Below are 8,924 nucleotides of genomic sequence, written 5' to 3' on the forward strand. Positions count from 1 at the left end.
ACAGAGAACCTGCCAAGGTTGCTGTCCACAAGAAACTAGAACTCCACAGAACTCCACTTTTGTAAGTTGGCAAGGCGGTATTTACATCAGAAATCAGGCATATGCAGAGGGTCCCAGGTTGCACTGTTCCTCCGCGACATTCTTCTGTCCAGAGTCGATACCGCATCAAAGCCCTGTTTGGAAGTCCTCGGCATAGTAGCATTTCGTTATGTTGATAGCTACCTAATTTTTTTGCACAAGGAGGGCTCAGATAAGTTGGCACAAGACGTTTTAGAAATTTTTAGGCATGTGGTCAAAGCCTATCTTTTAGGTCTGGATTTCACTAAGCATAACCGTTTGTACCTTCTTACTTAGACCTGCGCTTTGCGGACGACCACATATGTTGGCGCCAAAGCCCAAGATCAGGAAGCCTCTTAGATACGAGTTGAACCACTCGACGCTGGTGAAGGACAGGTTGGCAATCACATGCATCACGACTGCTTTATGGAAGTCATGCCATCACAGTGTTCAGAATGCATTCTCGGAGCAGGTTTCCAAGCCAATGGCACCTGGGTTCCCACTTGCCCATCTTGTGCACCTGTCAGAGTGTGTTTTTACTCACTCGAGGGAACGGAACACCGTTCACATGATGCTGACGTAGTTGAGCAGCACAAAAAGACGGCCTCTATACCTTACCTCCACGCCATTTCGCACCATCCCAAGAAAGTTGCACCAAAGTATGATGTTGCTGTTGTCTTGACCGCTAAAAGTAAGATAGAGGCCCTTTGCTTCTTCGTTCAAACTAGGCTTGATACAACTACGGGTAATCGTCCGCTATGCACAGTGGCAGATAAAAAATGTTCACCACTTGCAAAGGTAAACCGGTTTTTTGCATTCCACTGCCTCGTAGCTGAAACTACTACGGGCAGACAAGCAGATATTTGAATGTGCGCCTGGCTGAGAGCACTTTCACTGTATAGAGAGGAAGGCGAATTTTCACCTTACACTGCACGTTCAATCTCGTGAATGCAATCGGAGGACGACCTTTCTCTTTGCACGCCTGATTTCTGCGGCACATCAGTGGTTTAGGGAAGTGATAAATCTGTCCTGATATAGTTGAGGCTTACATCAGTAAGGCTAAAAACAAGTGCCTGGCTAAACCGTCGGTGAACCTTCACTGTAAGGAATTAGTTTTTTAGATGGTTTACTAGTACGTCAGTGCCTTTCGGTTATTTTTTGCCCTCTCACTGCTTTGGGGTCTTGCGTGCTTGAATCTCTTTGCAGGTCTTCTTTTGCCACTTTCCTTCAATAAAATTTCAGTTGTTAGACCAGCCTCATCTTGTGCTCATCTCTTCTTCTGTTTTGTGTCTTCCGGCTGGTTTTACGATGTAATACTGAATGCCGAAAGAAAGCCATTTTAGAGTCAAGTGCACTTATAATGGCCACAGCTATAATGAATGTTCATTTATTACAAAAAATAGTGCTTACTTCATTATTTTATGCATGAAGTATATGACACTGCATCAAAACAAAAAAAGGACTAAGCCTCTAACCCTCATGGCCAAACTGCAGTTACAGCAAACAAAAGGACACCATAAACCTGCCCCACATGCAAAAGCTTGCACTACAGGCCAATGCAGAAATAAGATCAGATTACTTCCCAAACTGCATGACACTGCCACGCAAAGTAAAGATTGTGACAGGCAATAAAGGAGCAACAAAAAAGCAAACTGTAGGTAGCAGCCAATCTCATGCAGACAACCTACAAGGTCAGGCCAACATAGACGTGGAAGAAATTTGAAAAAAAAAGCCACAACAAGCACATAATAATTTTTAAGGTTTTCACAGCCCTTTAAATGGCAAATATTTTCCTGAAAAAACATTACACAAGCGGCAATTTTTTTTCGGCAATCAGTTTTTTTCGTGTACTTCATATTCTCGAAGCATGGGCGGGCATAGAGTAGTCAGATTAGTGCATGCGTTCCTAAGCAATGCCATGCCAAAAACTGTACTTACAGAGAAAGCTTGCCTTCCTGAGTGAATACCACTGGCCATCCACTAATTTCCCAGCCTGCTTCAGGTCCCTGGCAAAAATCACACGCAACTTGGTGGCTTGCACAACTTCCATGCAACTCTTGGTCTTTAGCTGGAAAAAAATTGAGGGATCAGTGAGATCAGTGAGATAAGGAGCGTCTGCATTTAGTATTGATGTTAAGGACCTCTTCTACTCGCTGCCACATGACACACTGATGAAATTTGTTAGTGATTGCATTACCGAGGATAATGATGAACAATGCTTTGTCAATGCCTGTGGTATTTCCGTTCCTTCGTTTTTAGAAGTGCTGTCGTTTTATCTGGCTTCTACTTTTGTTGACTGGAATGGGCATTTGTTTATTCAAAAGACAGGTGTTTGTACCGGATCCAAAGTAGCGCCCGTCCTCAGTGATATCTTCCTGTCTCGAGTTGACTCTTATATTGAAAAGAATCGGAGTGGCCTTGCAAAAAAGATTTTCAGGTATGTCGATGATTATCTGGTGTTTGTTGACCGACATGAATTTACAAGGAGGGCGGTGGACATTATTAAGATTTTTAAAGAATATGGGCGTGGATTACAGTTCACCTTTGAAACTCCTACAAACGATTGCCTGCAGTTCCTTGACACAAAACTTCATTTCGTGCAGGATCATGTGTGCTGGAGGTATTCTCCGAGGTCTGATAAACCACTCCTAAATTATCAATCAAATCACTCAAAAATTGTGAAGTGCGGCATTGCTGTCTCCTGCCTAGGATCGTCTTTGCTCAAGTCGTGCCCTCACGAAATGAAGGAAAGTTTCTGCGAGCAAGTGAACAGACTAAGATTGGCTGGACTTCCAGAGGACGTGCTGTTTCTAGCTTCTAGCAAGGTGCTGAAAAAAGTAAAAGAGTTCAATAGGTCACTTTTGAAGAGTTCTGAGGAGAAAAAGAAAAATATTGCAGTCATACCTTATGTTCATCGGTTTTCTCATCAACTAAAAAACGTGGGTAACAGATATGGTGTTAATGTTCTCTTCTCTGCCCCTCAGAAAGTTTGTAGTGTTTGTGCGAAGGTTGCTGCGCGCTCTAGCAGCGGTGTATGTGATAAACGAAAGTGGTGCTGCACTGTGAATCACAAGAACCACTATGTCAGATGTTCAAAAGGAGTGGTGCATCACATTCCCTTTTCTTGTGGCCGGACCTATATCGGTCAAACGGGCCACTGCCTTAATGTGCGCTTGCAAGAGCATTTTTTGTCATTGAATAAGTCGCCTTTATCTAATCTCGCTAAGCACTGTTCAAAATGCAGCGGCTGCAAGCCTTTGCTTGACCAAACTAAAATCTTGTTCCGACAGCCTAATCAGCTAACCAGAGAGATTTCAGAGGCCTATCACATCCGTAAGAATCAGCACACGTGTGTTGCCGACCCTATGGTGGTTTTGCATGAAAGAGAGTTTTGTTATCTTGACGCACCTGTATGAGCACTTTTCCTGTCATGCCTGCGCGATGGCTTTTGTTTTGTTCGTGATTGTTCTTCCTTTTGTGTGTTTCTCGAATAAATGCGCAGTTGCGAGTAAGCGCTTGTGTTGTTTGGTCTCCCTTGTCTGTTGTCCTAAGTGCGCTTTATATAATTTTTGAAAATGAAAAACCAACTAGCTCAGATGTCAATTCTGCTTCAGATATAAAATTTCACATGCATTGCTTTGTTTCAATGACCGACTAAGAAAGAAACAGCGGTTTCTGTGAGCGCAACTATTTTTCACACTAGCTTTCTACAGTAAACCATGTTTATCGCGACCTAATTCACACTGACTTGCTGCACGGCCCCAGCACTACTGTGTATAGCTTCATGGATTCAAATGCTTGTTAGCTCTGAGCCCTTGGGCTTGCACTCGTTAATGCAGAAAACCTCGGAAAGGGCAACCAGAGCTTCAAGCTTTAAGCCATAGGTATTCAGAAGCTCAGTGGTCTGTGGGAGAACTTTTGGCTGGGTGACACAGTAGCAAATGCTTCTCCAGCTACTTTCACTCCATTGCAAAAAACTCGCACAGCGGAGACCTGTCCTCCATGTTGCATTGCAGAAACAATCACTGAAATTCAAAGCACTCATAATAAATGCACACCTACCTTCCAACACAGCTTCATAATAATGGGTATAATTATTGGAGTAAAATACCAGTCAGTACATGTAGTTTTCAGTTTATCCAAAAATTATAAGCAACCGACAAACAATAAACATTAAAAGAGAATTAAAATAACCAGAATTGTTTAAAAAATCTGTCAGAAGAATTATGTGACATCCACTACACTCCAGCAGTTCTTCGCCTTTGTGCACCTTCAAACCACACTTTCTTACAGGCACATTTGCACAGAAATTGCGTTGAAACTGATCTTTAAGAATCTTTATTGGTGCAACAGTAGGGGAAACCAGGTTTTACTCAAAAACGAAGGGCCCTACACATTTCATCACAAGCCCAGATGGTGCACTTGAGTCGCCTCTTATGCTTATGCAAGAAACAGGAACAGAGATATCTTGACTAAATCAAAAAAGAGGAAGTGCAGTGCATGTGCAATGCAGAGAAGATATAAGCAATACCACACTAAAACACTGGGAGGATTCTAAGAGTAGGTGAATGCATGAATGGGTGGCAATCAGGTGGCTAAATGAGATTAGGAAATTTGAGGAAAAAGGGTGGTAGCATGTGGCACAGGAGACAGTTACCTAAAATGAACTAGAGAACCATTGTTCTGCACTAATTTTAACAGCACATTCACACGACAGACAAAATCACTAACTCCAGGAACAGACTGATCATCATGCAACTCAATGTCAATCACCATTGCAAATGGCACCAGCACCGCAGACTGCACATGAGGAAAAGTAGACATATTTTTGCTCTCAACTTTGAGCAGCAGTCAGCTGCGCTTTTAGGAGCAAAGCTCTAAAGTACGGCAACATTGGCACTTTGTTTTACTGACATGAGGGTGCTTGTGAGCGTGCAAGTCCCATGTTTGTTTTGCACCAAATGTGTTAATTGCGAGGTATGTTTAACTAAAGAGGGGCATCTAACATGGGCATCAGCTCTTCATTACTTCCCTTCTATATCCCTCCCTTATATCACGGTTCAAGAGTCCATCAAAATGTGAGAGTTACTGTTACATTTCCTTGAATTTTCCTTCAACTAATTTTAAAAATTTTCAAGTATACAGCTTTAAGAAGGTAGAGGTACAAACTGTGCAGTATAACCATGTGCTATATCAATAAACCAGCAATAAATCTGTGCTGACAGCAGCTTGCCCAGTGCATTGCAAGGATGCTATACCATACAAGGATTGGTGTCATCGTGCAATGTTACATTACTGACTGACATTTTGGTCTCTGTGTCAGAAATACTGGTAAACCATCATTGTAGAGCACAATGTTTTTAAAGTGATAAATGAACATATAGGTCCTTTTCGAGGACACATATGCATACCAGGCAACAGGTGTGCAATGTCAAAGCACGTTTATGTTAACAGCAGCTGCGTCAAGAGCTACATCAGGGACTATATTTTGTACAAGTCTACAGTTCTGGTAATTATAAGCTGAGGTACTGCTGTGAAGTGCATGTAGAGTTTCATGCATTTCTAAACCTAGCTGCAAGCCTATATTGAAAATATTTTTCTAAATAGGCAGCTAAGATATGCATCACTGAAAAAGAATAACTACCATGAACGGATCAGGAGGGATGACACAGCCAAAGGCAGGAAGCACGCATGGCCCAATAGATGCTGGCCGCTGGCAACTGCAAATAAATACATCCAGAGCAACAGCTGTCAGTGGCTGTAGCCATGTCATGACTGACAAGAGAGGAAATCGTCTACTGCTCTAAAAACTAAACTTAGACGTAATATAAGTAAATAAAAACCAATGAGCTAGCACATGACAAAACAAATGAACAGATTTTATGTAATGCACCCATATACATTCTTTGAGAAGAGTCACAATGACTGTTATAACCACACTGAAAGATGAGCTGGCTGAAATACCGCACATCAATTTGAATATAGGATGTGTAGGTTTTCATTAATTCCTATCATGGTGCCTTGCACCAATGTCTAGGTATTAAATTGAAAGTTGCAACCAGTCTGCCTTGGTTAAATGAGAAGAGAGAATGGAAAAAAGCATGCCTTCACTAGCAAGAAGCTTGATATCTCACAGCACAGCTTGGCATCATAAAAAAATTGCTAGCGCATTTAACAGATCTGCATACAATTAAAAGCTGCACAAATTTGTCGACTGGCAATGCAAGTAAGGGCAAGAGAAACAAAAAAATACCAAAGAACACTCGTGAGTGCGGCGAAGGGAGGTCTGTGGGTAGGATCCCGTGCCAGGGAAGAGTTCCGAGCTCGGAGAATCGCCGGCACCACAGCTGATGGCACGCAACCAAAAATAAATAACAAAGCGAAAATAAGCAACAAAAAAACCATCGACAATGGCGAACGACTTGAATGCGGGCCACAAAAGCGAGGGATATAGCAAAAATGTAGAAATCCTAAATAATTGTGCAGTTGCATATCCGACAGCTCGCAGCGCTCAGAAGGAGAGGAAGCATCAACGTTTACAGCTCAGGAGACGCAAGATTGATCTAACTTTGACATAACACTGCCTCAAATCCTGTTCCACTGGGGAAGCACAGACAAGTTTACAAATGACAAGGCGATGAATATGAACTAGCCTTTCGCATGCCATCACTGTCTCAAAATTTAGTATGAGGCATATTAAGGCACAAGCACTAATCCGATGAGTACTAACCCTGAGCAAAATAGTGCGGTGTCTGAAGGAAGGAAGGAAGGAAGGAAGGAAGGAAGGCCTCAGACGTTGCTGGCACATACCCACTACGGGGGAGTGGCCAAGACACAGGCGGTTACTTACTGGATACAGGAAAGGTTTGACGGGAAAAGGAGTGGTAATAGTATGTAGCCTAAGAGATTGGAAAAGGGAAGGAAAGGGGTCCAGTTAACTTGGAGATCAAAGACGGGACAATTGCTTAATGTGCATAATGCCTGTAATGTTGCAATGTCGTACTGATTGAGGGCGGGAAAAAGAAATTAGAATGGGAGTCGCTGCGTTTCTTGAAGAAAATTTTGCACAGCAGAGCGCACACTCCTGTCGCTTCGTCCAAGCAAAGAAGCGCCAATGGAAAGAAAAACCGCGGAAGACACAGGCAAGCCCAGTTGGTGAAATGGAATCTGCAAAATAGTCTTCCTCAAATGAGAAAAGCGGCGGCAGAACAGCAGGAAGTGATCTATTGTCTCAGGTTCGGCACAAAAAGGGCACAGTGGGGAAGCTGATCGCAGCTGGCCTAGCGCGAGCGCTCCGCCACGCGGCACTTCTCGCTCATCGTCTTCTACGCAGTGCAAATCCATGCTTTTGCGCCGAGTGTCGAAGCGCTAGCAAGCGAAAGCGTAACTCTGTTGTGATATCTGGTGCCATTTTTATTTACCACGGCACGCGAGTAATAAATGCAAATAAAGACAATGAGAACAACACTTGTCATGCAGGATATAGGCCCTGCTTTTTTGGCGCCGCATTATAGCTGCGGCAACCGCAGGCGGACTGCCTCCACTCACATCCCTATATAGCCGCATACAAATAGCGCGTGTGAATACAGATCATTAGCAAAGAAACGCAGAGCGGGACTCACCGGCCATGCGATTCATCCAGGCTTAGTAAAACGGCGCAGGAGTCTTCGTTCCCCTAACAGATGAAAAGACGTCGCAGCACTCTTCATGGCTTACCCGTTCAAACTCGCCAATGTTGACAGGCCGAAATCCTGGTCGTTGGCTTCCAAAACACACTCCTGCTCACCTTCCTATTGAATGAGTTCCTCACATGTGTCCGCCGTACAAATACTCAAGCAATGCCTCAAAGAGGCAAATAATAAAAAAAAAAACACGACGTGTCGGTTGCGCTGCAATGGCGCCGACGGCTGCGCTTTCGTGTCGGTGAAAAATTACAACCGACAAAAAAATTTGTTTTTTAAACCACGAATACTTATATTATCTTCACAACAAAGACACTGCATTTATTTTAAATTATTTTTAGATTATTTAAGAATACTAAAGTGCTTTCAGTTACTTTTTCTGGCATGTCGTTTGTAGAAGCTGCGATCCTGTGATCCCCTGAAGTGACCCGGATGCCCTAGCAGACGACGGAGCAGACGACGGTGTTGACAGAATGCAATTTCGTTTGATGCCAGATAAAATCACTAAGTTGCGACAAAAACAGCGAAGAAAAGCGCCGTATCTCAAGCTGGCGAATATCGTGGATAAGTTGAACGCAATTGGCACGATGGAGAGTAGCTGCGATGCATTAATTTGCGCGACACTGGCACGCTCACCGGAGATCATGAAACTTAACAGCTTAATCGGTGACCAGTACAAGCGGATTGCTTTGATATCAACTGCATTACGAAACTACGTCGATACTTGCGTCTCACTTTAGCTAATATGCAACAGTGGGTAGCACTCGCCGCATCCTGATCGCGTGTAGTTTAACAAGCAAGAGCCCACTAGCGCATCGAAGCAGGCGTGTTTTCGAGCTCGTATCGTTACGAAAAATACGAGTTGTTTCGGCACGTACTGGAATTGAAGTTCTCAGCCTGTGCGTCACGGACGGTGAGGATGGCGTCGTGGACGATCTTCACTAAGACTCGCCGCAAAGCAGCCGATAACCCAAGCATATGTGCGTTAAAGGTTGTTCACCAGTAGTGCAAGCGTGGGCATAAAGTATCGCTCAGTCGCAGCGCCAGTCGCTCGCTTCTCGATTTTCCAGCCTTCCGATCTGTTGAGGCAATCAGTGAGCCAGCGGGAGTGAGCGAGGCGAGCTTTCGGGAACGACGCCGCCCGCGGGCGCGCCGGGCAATGAACTACGCGCTACCCCCTGGCTG

The 8,924-nt window shown here is 43.9% G+C and overlaps 1 long non-coding RNA gene across 1 annotated transcript; it reads right to left on the reverse strand.

Moving 5' to 3' along the window:
• Nucleotides 1-2,008: 2,008 nt before the first annotated feature.
• On the reverse strand, nucleotides 2,009-6,525 carry LOC144130280 (uncharacterized). Its single transcript, XR_013314044.1, has 3 exons — nucleotides 6,311-6,525; nucleotides 5,702-5,777; nucleotides 2,009-2,125 (listed from the first exon to the last, which is right to left on the reverse strand). It is a non-coding gene; the product is annotated as an uncharacterized LOC144130280 (long non-coding RNA).
• Between the last annotated feature and the right edge of the window lie 2,399 nt (nucleotides 6,526-8,924).

This window comes from Amblyomma americanum, chromosome 4 (genome assembly GCF_052857255.1).
Source record: "Amblyomma americanum isolate KBUSLIRL-KWMA chromosome 4, ASM5285725v1, whole genome shotgun sequence".
In the NCBI taxonomy this organism is placed as follows: domain Eukaryota; kingdom Metazoa; phylum Arthropoda; class Arachnida; order Ixodida; family Ixodidae; genus Amblyomma; species Amblyomma americanum.